Source organism: Symphalangus syndactylus, chromosome 1 (assembly GCF_028878055.3).
Source record: "Symphalangus syndactylus isolate Jambi chromosome 1, NHGRI_mSymSyn1-v2.1_pri, whole genome shotgun sequence".
In the NCBI taxonomy this organism is placed as follows: Eukaryota; Metazoa; Chordata; class Mammalia; order Primates; family Hylobatidae; genus Symphalangus; species Symphalangus syndactylus.
Window position 1 is genome coordinate 17,849,103 of NC_072423.2, and position 18,442 is coordinate 17,867,544.

General features: G+C 36.9%; 1 protein-coding gene across 3 annotated transcripts in view; it reads right to left on the reverse strand.

Annotated features, from left to right (window-relative positions):
- CCDC102B (coiled-coil domain containing 102B) overlaps positions 1 to 18,442 on the reverse strand; it is a 340,875-nt gene that overhangs the window by 124,748 nt on the left and 197,685 nt on the right. The window lies entirely within an intron of this gene.

Sequence of the window (18,442 nt, forward strand, 5' to 3'; positions counted from 1 at the left end):
ATAGTATATATATGTATTATAAATGCATATAATGTATAATACATAATGCATATAATTGTATATATTATGTATAATGTATATAATTATATAATGTATAATCTACTCATATGTGTATTATATACACATCTTGAATACTTTTATCAAATAATTGTAAATCCAAGTATCTGGGCCCTTCACAGAGCACACTGGCCTTTGTTTCCCTGTAGATCTTCCCAGCAAGGTGCGTATAATTATCAAACTTAGTCCTAGGAAATTCTGATGTTAGAGGAAAATGAAATAAAAAACACACAAACAAAAATCTGAGCTAGTGTAGATGACAATGCAATTACTCTTTTTATTTTTAGGATTGTGTGGTAACTTAGTATTTTCTCCTTACATTAATATATTTCATCATAAACATTAAACATAGAGTTGGTGATTTTAAATACATTACAAAATGCATACAGGCATATATATGTGTGTGTATATATATTTATATACATTATATATATATTTAAATATATTATATATAAATATATATTTAAATATATATAATGTATATAAATATATATTTAAAGTATGTAAATATATATTTAATGTATATATATATTTAAAGTATATAAATATATAATATAAATATATATTAAATATATAAATATATTATATATATTTATTATAATATATATTATACTAAACATATATAATATAAATATAAATATATATTTATATATATTTATATATAATTATAATTATAGCCAAACTATGCTCCATATATTCTTCTTCTTCCTGGTATATCAAAGGTAAGACCCAAGAAAATTTTACCAAGTTATCAAAAACTCATTATCCAAGAAATACTTAGAAGCTCTGGAGATGGTCAGTGTTTAAAATTTAGAATGAAATTAAGTCAGTGAAATGACTGGACACACTAACTACCAGGAATTTTTAAGCAATGAGGAAATTGAAATTCCAATTTAAATTTTATACCATTTTTAAGGTTACCAGGCTCAGGCCTCCTGTTTTTGCCTTGCTAGGGGGAAAACTGAAGCTTCGAGAGCCCAGCAGCAGGGGCTGCCATAAAAGCCATTGTCTTTCCTCAGTAAAATGGATGCAAAGGCAGCCTGTTGTAAAAGCAATGCTTTTGTAAAGTGGAAAACTCAGAAGGATAAAAATTGTTCCATTTCAGGTAGAAAATTTTATAAAACCTTTCCATCCCTTTCATCAAAATTGAGGTTCTTAGTCTTGTGAGACACTGAAGGGTGAAATTAAGGCTTTACTGACTTCAACACCCCTGCTGTGTGGAATTTGGGAGAGACAAAAGGCCTCTGTTAGGCTACATTTTCTGTTCAAATTATTAAGACTTCTGTTCCAATCTAATGAAACGGATCTTGAGCTTTCAACATCCATTCAATGTCCTTTACAGGTGGGAAAAATATATAACTTATAGCTGCTGACCTTTAGCTATGATGAGTTGAAACGTGTTTGATGAAAATCCTAAATAGCTCATTGAGCACATATTCCTGGTCTCCAGCTGACTGGCTGCACTGCCTCTCATCACCACTTCAGAAAGGCACACCTGTTCTGCCGCTTCGTCATGCCCTCCAGCCCTTCTACCCTATTCTCTCCTGCTTCTTCTAGGATTGAGGCGAGATACCACGACTCCTCATTTCAACTACTTTCTTGCCCTACAACAATCCATTGTCCCTCCCTCTTTAAAATCCACCTGCCAAGAAAAGCAGCAGTTTTCCTCTACTTAAAAGCATTAAAAAGGCTCCAGTTAATTAAAAAATTTACCATACTACTCAACATAACAATAGTTAAATTTCTCATTTTTTGAAAATATCACAACCAAATATCTTAAGAGTAGTTTGTAATAGTTTCTTCCACTTCTTCCCTTTCCACTCCGGTATGGGTTCTTTGCCCTATTTCCTCCCCTCTGACAAGCTCTCACCAAGATCATCATCAACTCCTGTGTTGCAAATCCAAAGCATACCTTTTATTCTTCATTTTGCCATCTGGCATGGCTTGACAGAGGTAACCACGTCCTCCTCCTGGACTCATTGTTTTTCAAGCCTTATCCCATTCTTCTGCTTTTCTCCATTTCCTTTTGATGATCCTCCTCAGCTTCGTTCGCCAGCTCTGCCTTCTCTAATTATCAACTATTATTTCTAGGGATAAGGATCAGTCTCGTATTTGTTCTTCCTTCACTGTCAACAGCCTTTTGCCTTCCCATAAGATTGTTTACCACCTGTGGGTCTAGGATTCTGAAATCCATGCTTATAATCCAGGCAATGTCTCCGATGTCCTGATCCATATAGTACTCGAAACCATAACTCAATAACTGAAACGTGTTGAGTTCTTAGTGTGAGCCAATACTGAGAATAAGAGCTTTCACTGATTTATCTATTAATCCTTCTGAATACCATATAATCACCACTTTACAAATGAGGAAAATGAGGCTTAGAAAAGAGAGGAACTCAAGTTCACACCTCTAACAGATGGAGTCCAAATTCATACCAAATCCCAACTTCAAGTGCTTGACTATCATCTAACTGCCCAATTAGTGTCTGTAAGTTAAACGTTTTGTGTGCTTCAAATCAGACCCATCTGAAGATGACTGAATAGATGTTTCCACCAAAACAAACACTCCCTGTAAAAAATCCATTGCTTTTCCAGTGTACCAATCTCATTTGCCTCTGTAAAAAGCACCACTTACACCTAGTTACACAAGCAGCTCTGCCTCCTCTCTCCCCCTAGATACTGGTCATTCAACTATCTGCAATATGTAAGACCCCTCTTCTCCAATGAACTTTACAGTGCATTGGGTAATTTCTGTCTTGGTTAGTATTATATCCCCAGAAGTGGGGAAAGTATTAGCTACTATTTGATTTCCAAAAAAGTCCAGTTAACTTATGGGCTATTAACTATCAATATTATATCATGCATAATTGTTGAAATTTAAATCAATCAATGTCATTTCTAGGAATTATTTGGCCTCTTCTCAGGTAGGGAAATTTCTACCCGATATAATGTCATTTAATGAATAAAACAGAACAGTGTATGAAGACAGAAAACAGGGGAGGTAAAAACTATTGACTGTCAGGTCTACACTCTACTGGACAGAAACTAAATTTATCTGATTAAAATGGTATCCTCTGTCTACCAGATTGCCCTTGCAGCTGCTCACAAGGTATTTGTTGAATAAATGCTTAATTGAAGATGACTTTCATATGTTGAGCATTATGAATGTGTTATATGCATGATCTTTTCAATTTTTATAATATTCTTATGAGGACATTTAATTTAAAAATTTCTGGAACTTAATGAGGTTAAAAATTACTTCCAGATTATGGAGCCCATCTACATCTACATCTGACTCTGAGGCTCACAGTCTTTCTCCTGAACCATAACTACTTTCCATTACACATGCTTACTCCATTTACCATAGACTCAAATCATTCCAGGTAGAATTCACAATCAAAGTTTCAAACAAACTAACTTTTGGCTCATTTATCATATAGGCTTTGTATAGACATTGGCTAAAGAATATTATCTGACTTGCAAAAATCTTGAAGAATCAGCTAACATTTTTATCTATCCTAATTAATGTATACCTGATTTTCCCATTTAGTGCTTAGGGTAAATATTTGTAAATCTTTATTTAGAAACAAATAATCTATTCTGTGCTTCATTAAATCAATATATTCCATAAAGAATAATGATGAACATGAATGAAATGTGAACACATCCTGAAAGGAAAACCATTTCAAAAGTGAATTCTAACTTCACAAAGATAGGTTACAAAAAGGGCAGTGACACAAAGATATTCATTACATAATGAAGTTTAATAATAAAAATCATTTGTGGATACAATGGCAATAGTTGCTTTGGAGACATCTTAATGTCACTGCCATTCATGAATTTTAATATATGTGAAATAACAATCAGACATCCCTTAACTTCAAGTCAATTGAACAATTATGTCTATTGCAGGTGTTTCTAAAAGAGAATTATATTCCATTTAGCTTCTGCCTCCTTTAAAATACCTTTTTATAAAATTATAAGAGTACATACTAAGAATAAGTCAATGAAAAAAGATAATAGAAAATTTCAACTCTTACTCTAATGGATTTTTAAAAATCATTATAGGTATTTTATTTCATAAACTGATTCATCAATGCTTCTGCAAAAACATAATAGACAATTCAGTTTTTTCAAAGGCAGAATTAGTCATTAAAAATTATAAATATTGAGATTATATTTGATTAAACTATATTTGATTAAATCTTAGTTATAGATAGAATGTATAAATATTTCTAAATACTTTCAAGCTGTAAAACTTTTCTTGTCCTTGCATATTGAAAAATATTTATTGTTACACTATTACATCAAATATTTAAGAAAGAATCATGAAATATTCAATTACTAACTTTCCTACTGCATGTTAGCAAAAGCCATTATCTATCCATCTTGGCTTCCTTTGTTTTCATCCTAATTCCAATTTTTAATGTTTTGTTAATTTATTATCCCTGGCAGAGAAAACTCCAAAATGTGTAAATATTGATCAGAATATTTGTCTTGATTTGTTTGTAAAAAACAAAAGTGTCAAATAAGAGGTTGATGTTTTGTTTTCTTTAAAAAATGTCTCAGAGATATATATTGATAATATACTCAAAATAACTGGTTATTAGAACTGTCTATTGTATTGGTGTTAATGACTGAATGTTCATCGGGGGCTTTTTGATGATTCATCAGGCAGAATCATCATTGGCATGTACCCTTACAAAACAGCTGATATCTTCCCAGACATCTACTGGCTGAAAATAACATCTTCCACTTTTAAAAAATTAATACTGCTCATCTGAATTAGTAACCACCTATAAGTACAAAATGAAACAACTTATGTTATAGCTTAAGAAAGCATTGACCCATAGTAAATAAGAATAAAATAAGAATAAAGAGGTGTTGCTACCATTATAAAAGGGAGCAGGCTTTGTGGCCAAAACATCACAAACAGAAACTGAGAAAAGGAAAGGCAAAACTAATTTGCTGATTTGGTGCTTCCTTTTTCTAATCTGATGTCACCCCTACCCCTCAGTGGAGGACCTAACAAGGAGAGAAAAGTAATAAAGAGACTCGGGCCTCCACTTTTGGGTGTGCTGTGGTTCTAGCCCGTCTGTATATTTGAATCACCTGGAAACAGGAGTCACCAAAAATAGTGCTGATACCACCACAGCAAGCCAGACTGATTTATCAGACTCTGGGGAGTGGTATCTGAGCATTTGTGAATCATCTCTCCATCTGATACTAATATGAAGCTAGGTTTGAGAACTAATGAGAAATAGTCTTACACATATTTCTATATATTTTGTAACACAGAAAGCCTCATTTTGTCAGAGAAGTTGTAGATGGTGGTAGGATAGGAAGACCTGGTAGAATGCTTTTCCATAGCATAATTGGAGGGCTGTCATTTTTGAGAACATTGGTTCTTCCATGCATCCTTTCTGAGTGCCTTAGTGGACAGCAGTAGCCCCTAAGGTGTGGTTTGTGGGCCAGCAGCATTAGCATCAGCTGGGAACTTGTGAGAGCTGTAAATACTTAGGCCTGTCACAGACTTGCCCAATCAGTAAATCTGGGGGTGGGCACTGGTAAACAGTATATTAACTAGCCCCCCAGGACTCTGGTAACCCACTAAAATTTGAGAAGCATTTGGCATAAGTGTTTGTACAACTCAGCTAATCTCAAAAGGATCAAGAGGATAACTTATTTCTTCAGTGCTTAACCAGAGCCTTGAAGTGAGGACCAGCATGGGCTTGTGTGCAGATGGTGGGAGTCCATGTCAGGGAACAATTGTGCAGGCCTATTTTAAGTCCCCTGAACTACCTATCTCCCCCCGTCACATGGAAATTCTTCTGAAAAGCTGAGCACCCAGAGGATTTCAATGTTGCACTTTTGTTGATATATCCAACCAAATCTGGGTGTATATGGGTGTTTATTAGTCCGTTTTCATACTGTTATAAAGAACTGCCTGAGACTGGGTAATTTATAAAGGAAAGAGGTTTAATTGACTCACAGTTCAGCATAACTGGGGAGACCTCAGGAAACTTGCAATTATGGCAGAAGGCAAAGAGGAAGCAAAACACCGTCTTCGCAAGGTGGCAGGAAGAAGTATGGCGGGGGCAGGGGGAAGAGCCCCTTATTAAACCATCAGATCTCGTGAGAACTCAACCACTATCACAAGAGCAGCATGGGGGAAACTGCCTCCATGATTCAATTACCTCCACCTGGTTTCTCCCTTGACACATGGGATTATGGGGATTACAATTCAAGATGAGATTTGGGTGGGGACACAAAGCCTAACCATATTAGGTGTATAAGGAAAATGTAAGCAATGGGTACCTAAAAATAGAGATCTGATAAGTTTTGGGGTGAAGAAGGGAAAAGGGGGCTGAGATGCAGAGACTGTACCACAGCATCAGAAGTTTTAAGACATATTGTAGTAACATAGGCAGTTCAGGAACTTCAATCCTAGGAGAGTTCCTTGGTTTCTAATGATGCCACTTACAGCCATAAACATAGAATGAAACAAGCACTTCAGGGAGGTATAATAGCTGTGGGACAAGCAGCAAGTTTTGCTGATGATGGCCACAGATCCCTTGCATAGTTGGTAATTTAAAACCATTTCCCATAGCATCCGTATATTCATTATTATGAATCTCTTAGCTGCAAATGCAGGCTAACCATGTCTCAGTATGGAATGTGATCTGTGTTGGTGACTACTCATGTCTGATACTGTTTTCTAGGTGATATAAAGACAACAAGCTTAATGCAATTCTGTTACCAAGGTTGCCACTAACTCTCTTTAATTTCTGGCTCATAGGAAGGCAACATTATTCAAACAATGCTTTTCTTCACTCTTTAGTGTGAACCTGTGTTTGAATACTTGCTTCTTGTTACATATCCTCATAGGATTTCAGGTGTCTCATCTATAAAATGGGGATGATAAAATACCTGTCAGCTAATTTTTTATGATGTCATATTTATACCATAGATAGCACAAGGCATTGCACATACTATGTGCTCAATTCGTGGCAGTTATTTTAGTATTAAATAACTTAACATTATTTATTAAATTGATTTTAGTAAAATAATTATGTTGGTGTCATGCACGCTTTGTATAGTTTGCATAGGTGTTTTATTACAAATATATAAAAATATATATACATTTTTGTATAGCCTGATTTCTGTAGTGTACAATAAATGTACATTTCATATACATGTTTTGTATACACAATAAGTACCTATATTTATGCCTGGAAAAATTTTCTTGGGAGTTACATAAATTGCTAAATGATTCCCTGTTTTTATTAAAACAGGACAGAATGGTAGAAAAAAGAAAACTGTAGGTATATGTTTCTGTATGTTTATATTTATATGTTTTCATTTAACAGAGATTCTCCATTATCCTTTTTTGGAGTAGAAGGCAGTATATTATAAAGGAGGAGACAGGGGCTTTTGAATCACATCGACCCATTCAATTTAATGTATTGAATTTTTTTTTATTGCAAGCCATCTAAAAAGGCAACAGAGATCAGAAGGCTAAGTAATGTCAGACTTGAGCAAGTCACTAAGCCTTTCTTACAACTTCCATGTTTGTAAAATATCAATAATAAAATTTATACCCAAGATTATAGTTAAGGTAAACCCACATAGCAAGTATAAGCAGCTGGCTTATAATAGGTGCTCAATAAAAAACCTTTCCCCCCCCCCCCATGGGAACCTTATTTGTGTCCCAGCTCCATGAAACCGGACTCACCTGGACAAAACCTCTGGGTACAGGTGAGGAATGGGTTTATAAAAACAGAGTAGCAACCTGGGAGAGAAGAAATTGCAACACCTAAAGAGGGAACACCTGAGGCTTCAGAAGCATGGGGAGAGAGATCCACCTGAGTCAAGCAGCAGGCATGGCTGGACCTGCTAGGCCTTTTATCATCAACCACAGCTCAGGAATGCAGACTTGTTTTGTGCATGCACAAACGCACAGACTGGACAACCTTGTTTCATTTGAACTGATAACAATTCAAGTGCTGCTTCTGACTCCCAACTGGCCTTCGGTTATGTATGCATGGCTATTGAATCTGCAAATATGTGGTGATTCTGTTCTTGAGGCCTAACCAAATCAACATAATACCGATCCAAAACAAGCTCAACAATTTCCAAACTAGGGTAACCTGTATCCCCTCTGAGACAGCATAAGCCCTATATCAGCAATTCTTGTATGAGTTGCAATTAATAACCCATTATCTACATCTTGGCTCAACAAGGAGAAGGATATGTGTCATCAGCACTTTCTGCTGTCTTAATTAACAGCGTTCAGGTGGAGCAGTGCATATGCACCATAAGATGAGAAGTGAAAATAAATGATTACCTGAAATAAGACACGCTACTTCTTCTGGGGGCTTATTCAATAGGCTGAGTGCAGGATTCTGGTGTGCATGGCTGAGATCAATATTGCTGATTGGCCTTATACGGCTGATCAGAATTCTGTTGATAAGAGCACTAATCAAGTGTTGTATGAGACAAACTGAATGCAATCGGACCCAGCCCCTATCAGAGCATCAAATCCAAGTCTCAAGAGTAGTGGCGTTGTGTTAGTTGTTGCTGTAACAAATTATGACTAACAATGGTTTAAACAATACAAATTTATTATCTTAGAATTCTGGAGGTCAGAAGCCTGACATAGCTCTCATGTGGCTACAACTGTAATATTTTAAGAGGCTCTACAGGAGATTTGCTTCTTTGATCATTCAAGTTGTCGGCAGAGTTAGTCCCTTGTGTTTGTAGGATTACGCTCCCCATTTCTTTGCTGGCCGTCAAGCCGAGGCCTTTCTCTGCTCTTAGAGCCTGCCTGAAATCCTTGGCTTGTGCTCGCTTCTCTATCTTCAAAGCCAGCAATGGCAGGTCAAGTCCTGCTTATTCTACTGCCAACTCTACTGCCTTAATTTTCTATATTTAAGGGCCCTTGTGATTACACTGTCCCCATGGAGATAATGTAGGGTAATCTATATATGCGATGTTAACTGATTAGCAACCTTCTTTCCACCTGCAAAACTCTTTTTGACGTATAAGTAACACACTGACAGTTCCAGTGACTAAAATTTGGATAGCTTTGGAAACTATTATTCTGCCTACCATAGACATACAGTTAATCAGGCAAAGAGAGAGAGCTTGTGCAGGGAACTCCTCTTTTTAAAAACCATCAGATCTCATGAAACTTATTCACTATTATAAGAACAGCACAGGAAAGACTTGCCCCCGTGATTCAGTTACCTCCTACTGGGTCCCTCCCACCACATGTGGGAATTCAAGATGAGATTTGGGTGGGGATACAGCCAAACCATATCAAGGACTAAGGCTGGAATATTGGAAGAGGCCTTAAACGTTTCTGTGTATCACTGCTGAGGGCACCTCTGAAGTAGCTAGTCCTGTTCATAACTAAGTAGGTGAAGGTGACCAGGGCATGACACTTTTACAACCTCTCATCTCTGGATGAGGACAACATTTGGAGCCCTCACGCCACCTTTGGCATGTGGAGCCATCTTTGGCCCATATACCACTGCTTGAAATTTGGGCAAAAGGAAACTAGCCCTGCTGATATGGTTTGGCTGTGTCCTCACCCAGAATCTCATCTTAAATTATAACCCTCATAAACCCCATAATCCCCACGTGTCAAAAAGGAGAACAGGTTGAATCATGAAGTCAGTTTCCCCTATGTGGTCCTTGTGATACTGAGTGAGTTCATGATTTTATAAGGGGTTTCCGCCTTCACTCAGCATTCACTCTGTCCTGCTGCCCTGTGAGAAAGGTGCCTGCTTCTCCTTTGCCTTCCTCCATGACTGTAAGCTTCCTGAGGCCTCCCTAGCAATGCAGAACTGAGTCAATTAAATCTTTTTCTTTTATAAATTACCCAGACTCAGGTATTTCTTCATAGCAGTGTGAGAAGTGCCCTTCGCCTCTCGCCATGATCCTGAGGCCTCCCCAGCCATGTGGAACTATAAGCCCCATTAAATGTCTTTTTCTTCCCAGTCTCAGGTATGTCTTTATCAGCAGTGTGAAAATGGACTAACACACCACAGTACCTAAAAGTGGACCTAATATCTTTTAATAATAATTTTCAAAGTTTGCCAAACATCAGATGGCCATAGGTGTGTGATCTTATTTCTGAGATCTCTATTCTGTTCCATTGGTCTATGGGTCTGTTTTTGTATCAGTGCCATGCTGTTTTGGTTACTGTAGCCCTGTAATACAGTTTGAAGTTGGGTAGTGTGATGCCTCCAGCTTTCAGGAAAAGAAAAGCAAACATTGGATGTTCTCACTTACAAGTGATAGCTAAATGATGAGAATACATGGACACAAAGAAGGGAACAACACACACTGGGGCCTATCGAAGGGTGGAGGGTGGGAGGAGGGAGAGGATCAGGAAAAATAACTAATGGGTACTAGGCACAATACCTGGGTGATGAAATAACCTGGACAACAAATCCCCATGACACAAGTTGTAACAAACCTGCACATGTACCCCTGAACTTAAAATAAAAGTAATAAAAATAATAAGAAGAATATTTTTCCTCAGGGTATGGCATCATCGCAGGTCTTGATAAAACTGAACTAAAATTTTGAAATATTCATCTATCTTAATAATTATGACTGGGTTATTAAATAAGAATGCAATAATATATTCAAAATTCACCACAACAATTTTTGAAGACTTTCTCTCCCTTAGAATAGAGATCTACATAAACTACAATATCTCAATACCATCTTTAGTAAACAAAGTACATTGATTAACTCACCTGAACTTCCAGAAATATAATAAAATTGTCATAGCTAACTCAGAACTTATAAAGAAAAGTTCTCTGTAGCCTAAATTTGCAGCAGAGTTCAAGTTCATACTGTATATGGCTAGAAGAATAAGAGGACTCTCAGGGGAACACAGGTCTGTGTACGGTACGGAATTGCCTCAAATTCCAGTAGTATCATGACTCTAACAAGATGAATACTTTTTCTAGACACCAAAATTCTGCTTCTGAATTTCCAAAAAAATTGTAATTAATCTCTAAAATAACCTGCTAGCATTGATTAGGAAACCAGTGTTTTTTAGTTCAGCATGGGTAAAAACATATAAGAAATATAAAAACGATATTTATCTTGGGTATTACCATGTTAGAGCCTGGATTCCTACTAGAGATTACAAATGTGGTCAATATAACAAAATCCCATTTCTATTGTTTCCCTTCTGAGTATATATTCAGAGTATATGTATATATACTCATGCACATATAGTGAATAACTTAGTTTCATTATCACTTTAAATATTTTGTGTTGGTAACTAGTAGTTGGGAAAATTATTTAATATTATGACATTAATAAATAATAAATATAATATGTATCATAGGATACATCTTTCCAAAATAGATATAATGGATAAGACTATAAAATGTATTGGGGAGTAGTTTCCTTCAACACAGATACAGAAAAAGCCTCCACATATTCCACTTGTAGTCTTAACAACACATGTGCACATGGATGTGATAATGTATATTCCCTTCTTTCCCTTTTATATACAATACGTATTTGATAGCTAAAAACTGAATGCAACTTGCTATCCTAATAATGAATAATAAAATATCAATTCCCTGGTTTTTCTTAAAAGGAAGTTTATTTTTTATTTAATAAACTATTTTTCTTTAAGAATTACTGCTTGTGAAGATTATATTTGCTATTAATTTTAGAACTGCTATGAATCCAATGCATTGTAAATGGAATTCAAATTTTCTTAAATGAAAAGGACTATTTGTTGACATAGTTGAAAACCCCAAGCGTGTCTTAATCCAAACAATGCTTAATCCAGAAGCTCATCATGTCTTCTGTTCAGGTTGCTTGACATGTTCCCTCTCTATCTTTCTAATTTAATTCCAAGTGGCAGTCAGATCTTTAACAGCTCCAAATCTATACTTTTGCAGGTTTAATTTTAAGAGACAAGAAAAGGCATCTCTCTGAAAAGACTAACCATAATTACATTTAATTGTCTCTGATGTAGTTGCTTGGCCATACTAGTATATGTGGTCACTAAATGTCTGGATTAGTCAAACATGAATCACTCACCTGGAGGTGGACATAGAGTCAACCATAACCATAGGATGTGACTCAAAATTTGGGGACGGAGTTAATTCTAGAGAAAAAAAATCAGTGAATGTTAAAGTGGAAGTCAGGGAATAGATAGTAGGGGTCCCCAAAACAAAAAATCATCTAAGATTTATAAGATGAAATGGGTGCTGACTCTCAAAAGTATTTAATTTTGTAAGTTTTGCCTTTATAAAGTTGAGATTTATATGTAGGTTTTAGGTTTAATACCTTCTGATATCAGATGAACAGATCATTATTCTAATAGAAACTTAAGAATTTTCTAATTGTCTTTACCCTCTTGGATTAACAAATATTTGGTGTACTACATTGGCATACTCACCTGATGTATATGTGGCTGTGCATGTTTGCATGTGTGAAGAGAGAGTAAACTATATCATATATACATATATATGTATGTGTGCATTATTTTGGTGTACATATGGCAAATAAAATTGTTTGGTATATTATGTATCACATTGTCCTTTTTCTTAAAAATGATGTTTATTTCCAGGTTATAGCCAATAAAAATTTTTTATGTTGCTATGGTGAATTGAAAAACACTGATTATGATGTAAAATATTACGACTAAAAAGAGACATAGAAAGAACAAAACATAGCGATTCTTAGTAAATAAATAATAAACAAGTAATTTTCAGATGATGCTAAAAAAAAGCATCCGAAATAATTATTTGATATTGGGGATTGATAACTGGGGATTGACATGCAGGTTTTTAAATTAAAGAAACTAAGTTATTTCATTAGATACACCAAAAATAACCAGAATTGATGGACGTAGCAATTAATGCAAGAAGGAAGGATACTTTAATCCCAGTGCAAGTAAATTTGGACAGGCAGAAACAACAGGATGTAAGGTAAAGCTACTAGAAAAGGTCATAACATGATAATTCCCTTAGCTACACTAGCTAAGTGTAACGGAGGAAGAGTTAGCAGCTTAATTTCAGAGATCGCAAGACTCCTTTCTTTGCATCTTCCCCTCAGTTTCCACAGTACGTGTAGCTGTGCTGAGCACATACAAGCTCATCAGCCATCATCAGATCCTTCCTGGAAATTCTATGACCAACCCAGGGTACTGTGGCACTGTCGACACAGACTGGGGAGCCCCAGAACCTCATTGACCTTCCAAGCATCTCTCCCTCCAAACCACCGCTCTCCCTTCACCCCAAGACACTTAAATTGTCTCCAAAAAGAAAAAAAAATGCTGGTTTTCAAGAAATTCCGTTTTCTCAAAAAGATACAAACGTTAACCAAACAAAGGAGCACAAAGGTATGAACAATGGGAGGTTGAAACACACTTCTCTACCTGAAGCCCTGATTCCAGGCAAAATCGTTATTTCAAAATCCCTGTCTGATTGTGTCATCCCCTTGCTTCCTACTGATTTCCTGCTGGGGCCTGCACCTCTGTGCTCCCCGGCTCACTCTGCTCACATTGGCATTTGCTCCTCTCTCCAGCCACACAGGGCTCCTGCCTGGACCTTGGGCCCTCTGCAAACCATGGGAGGCCCCTTGCCCTGATTCAGTCTACCCAGGTACCGATTTCTTTTCATCCTTCTGACTTCAATCTGAGTCATCTTTCCCAGGAGAAAGCCATGCAACGAATGTACTAATTTGTAACATTGAACAGAGTCACCTCAAGAGACTTTTTGTTGATGATTGACTTTCGTCTTCTCCACTTGACTGTAAGCCTCATGAGGACAGCTGTCACATTGTGTATCTTGCCAACCTTATATCCCCCATCTACCCTGTGTGTGCCTGAAACACATCTCAACATCTTTTTCAGCTTCCTTCTAGTTTTCCCTCATGTAGCACAAAACCTCCACATTTCCCTGACTTCCCGGAAGCTAGAGCTGCGGATTAGATTTAGATGCTGGAAAAAAGAGATCTGGATTTGGAACTGATTAAAGCAGGAAAAGAGGCAACAAGGAGATGCAGAGCTAGCAGGCCCAGTTCTGTGGGAAACTTTCTCACCCTCAGCTAGGGTTGAGCGATCATGGAGCGAGCCGATGGGACAGTGGCATCCTGACCCCTGCATCTTCTGGTACTTCCCAGAGGTGCCCATTCTTTAGTTAGGCACATGCTGTGGTAGTCTACTGGGTGTTAGGTCAGCATGCCCAATGAGGAGCTGGCTCCCCTAGTCCTTCCAAATCATCAAATTCCTTCTATTACACATGTAATAGCATAGATAGATAGATGCATATGTGTGTGTGTGTGTGTGTGTGTGTATACATATATATATAGTTATCTACAACCAAACTAACTGATCTAATATTAAGAAAATGTTTGTTGACTAAATGAATAAACAAATGAAGGAATAGATGCTAACTGAATTTACATGAATTTTTTTATACCTACAATAGATAAGATGTGATAACTTGCACCTTTTATAAAAATGTCTTAATATCTTTTGTCTCTGTTATTTACATATTTCAAAACCACGTGAACTAAACAAAGAGAGGGACTGCAACATTTGCAAACTCACTCTGCCTACATGTCATAGAAAAAAAACGAAAACCACTTTACCTCAGTTTGGAAAAAAATCTTCATTTGTACTTTACAACTATTAAAACTAAAAACTGACTGAAATTGATTTTGTGCTGATAAGCAAAAAGCGGATAAGACACATCTTATCAGAAATAATGAGAGTGGCATTCCTCATATGGTATTAGGTGGATGCAAAAATGGCAAAAACCTCAATGACTTTTGCACCAACCTAATCCAAGTTAGGCTAACGAATAGTCACTCAAATAAAAGAAGTAGAAAACATTATGACTAAAATAATTATTGAATAAAGGGCAAATCTGGATTTCAAAAATATTGTAAATTCAAATTTTCTTTTTTTCTATATTGTATATACAGCCAAAGGACAAAGTATTCATTATGAAATGCTTATTAATACGGGTAAAAAGCATCTCAACTACATTCACCCGAATTGTGCCAAATAAACCACATATTTAGAAAAAAAATGAATTCATTCTATCTGGCATAAGGCAAGGTAGGATAATTAACTTTAACTAGCTTCAGGTAGAATTATTTTTGTAATACATACCCAGCCAGTTAATCATGTGTCCATATGCTACCGCTCCTCACACCTGCCTCACCTTGGCGGGGAAGACTTCTCACATATCGCTGCTCCTTGCACATGCTGTCAAGGCCAATGCCACTAAACAGCCATCAACCTGCCTCCAGCACAGAGCTTCAAGCATCAGTGCAGCAGATGGGAAAATACACTTTATTTATGATATCTATTTAAATGTAACTAGAAGATCTATAAAATAGCCTTGAAAACACATCACTTGAGATTACCAATAACAAAAGATATTTATCTCAATCGCTGCCCTCATTAACGTTTCTCTCTCTCTCTTTCTGTCTGTCTGTCTCTCTCTCTCTCTCTCTCTCCAATAGTGCCCAAATCAAAAACACAGTAAATCCTCACCTAACCTCATCCATAGGTTCTTGGAAACTGTGATTTTATGTGAAACAACGTATAACAAACCAATTTTACCACTGGCTAATGGATATAAATGAAAGTTGAGTTCCTATGGCTTGTTTCCGGTCACAAAAACATCACGAAATTTAAAAATTAAAATCCGCAAATGCTTCTAATATTAAACACTGAAATAAGTGTGAGCTATACACACATTTAAGAAAGACTCATAAAAACAAGACAATTATTTATCCAATTTCTGGTGAATCGGTGAGGTCAGAGATTTAGCAGTGGTGTGATAAATAAACGAATACATACTTCCAAACCGAAGATTGTCAAGGGCACCTCCAGCCTCCATGCAATCCAAAAACAAGCACATATAAGGTGAATTTGCTGAGCACTTTTGTATTGCATGGTGTCTTTTAATGCATCCACAGGATGATTGCATGCTTTATAAATTTTTATTTTACAATAATATGTATTCATTCCTTTTTCAACCTGTTTATTCCAGTTCAGGGTCACAGGTGGCTTGAGTCTATCCCAGCAGCTCAGGGTACCAAGTGGGAACCCACCTGGACAAGACACCATCCCATTGCAGGGCCACTCACACACTCACAGTCACTCAGCCTAGGACCATTTACACATGCCAATTCACCTAGCAGATGCGTCTTTGGGATGTAGGAGGAAACAGGAGTTACTGGAAAAAACCCGTGCAGACATGGGGAGAGTCTCAAACTCGACATAGTGACTCCAGCAGGGAACAGATTTTGTTTCTCTTACTGTTATGATGAAAGACATTATTTGAGGACATACTGTAACCTAAAATATTTTGCATATTGCAAAGGTTATTATAATGTATTATGAGAAAATTGGTGGTGATTTGTCATTTTCCAAATACAGTGCACATAAAAATTACCTATGTTTTAAAATATATGTGCTCCTGGGTCCCAAGTTACATGCCTAGTAATTCCAAAGTTTTACTTCAGAAACCACCCTATCTGGCAGAGATAGGACCATGATCCAACTTTTAGAAACACTGCTGCAGGAGATAAGAACATCTAATGAAATTGCACTGTCTCTGTATGTAAATTTATTCATATATTGGAAATACATGGATGAATGTGTTTTCAGAGTAATAGAATAGGAACTGCCTGTGAAGTATGAAAGTGATTTAAAATTACACTTTTTTTTTTTTTTTTTTTTTTTTTTTTGAGACAGAGTCATGCTTTGTCGCCCAGGCTGGAGTGCAGTGGCGCTATCTCGGCTCACTGCAAGCTCTGCCTCCCGGGTTCACGCCATTCTCCTGCCTCAGCCTGCGGAGTAGCTGGGACTACAGACACCTGCCACCGCGCCTGGCTAATTTTTTATATTTTTAGTAGAGACGGGGTTTCACAGTGGTCTCGATCTCCTGACCTCGTGATCTGCCCACCTCGGCCTCCCAAAGTGCTGGGATTACAGGTGTGAGCCACCGCACCCGGCCTAAAATTACACTTTCTTTAGCTTTATTGACTTCCTGTTAAATTACACTTTCTTTAGCTTTATTGACTTCCTGTTTGGTTAGTTTTTTTTTTCCCTTTTGAGATCGAGTGTCACTCTGTTGCCCAGGCTGGAGTGCAGTAGCACCAGCTTGGCTCACTGCAACCTCTGTCTCCCTGGTTGAAGTGATTTTCCTGCCTCAGCCTCCCAGGTAGCTGGGATTACAGGCGTACAGGCATGTGCCACGACACCCAGCTAATTTGTGTGTTTTCAGTAGAGACAGGGTTTCACCATGTTGACCAGGCTGGTGTGGAACTCCTGACCTCAAGTGATCTGCCCACCTCGGCCTCCCAAAGTGCTGGGATTATAGGCTTCAGCCACCACGCCTGGCTGGCTTGTCTTAAAGTAGGACCACACACACACACACACACACACACACACACACACACACACACACACACACTAACCATGCAATGGAAAATTAAATAAAAGTTCATCAAGAAGCAAAGAGATGATTCTTTCTAGTAACTGATGTATGGATGCTTTCTCTCCTTTATTTTTCTGTAATTTAGAGAGAATTAGAAAGGCTGCCAAATGCTGTGGGAATTTAAATGCCATTAAATTAAGCATAATCAAATGACGGGGAAACAGAAAGTGATGGCCAGTCACAGAGAAATAAGAAATGAAAAATATCTCAATTATGTCAACAACCATATCAAATTCAACTGTGTGAATTAAAAAGAAATAAACCCAGCAACTAGAAAGCATACAATAAGCTACATCAGAGGCCAATAGCCATTTTAGTGAAAATACACTGAAATTCCAAGGAAATATTGCGTTGTATACACGAACCCAAATTTGTGACATTTATTTAAACTCCATAGCTAAATTTTGAAAAACGTGATGAGATCATGGACTTTTGGAGTAAAGGGGATCTCAACTATTTATTCCAAACTCTGCGTTTAGAAATTATGAAACTGAAGTGTATTACAAAGAGTATTACTTGGCCAAAATCACTCAAATAATAAGCATGAACCTAGGATAAGGGCTTCATTCTTTTTCCTTTCCTTTCCAGCCTCTGGTCCCATTTCTCTTATAAGTTGGACCACACATTTATTAGTTGCCTCTTAATAACCAATACAATGACTTAAAAATGTATGTACTATCCTCACCTTAAAGACACTGTCATCATATAAATAATTATACTCAATGCAAATATATAGGCTAGATTCCAAGTTTCTAAGTTTTAGTTTGTGTCAGGTTCTAACTCGTTAAAACAGATTTCTGGGCCCCACACCTAAAGTTTCTGATTCAGATGGCCTACGATGGGGCCTGATAATTTGCATTTGCTAATGTTGCTGG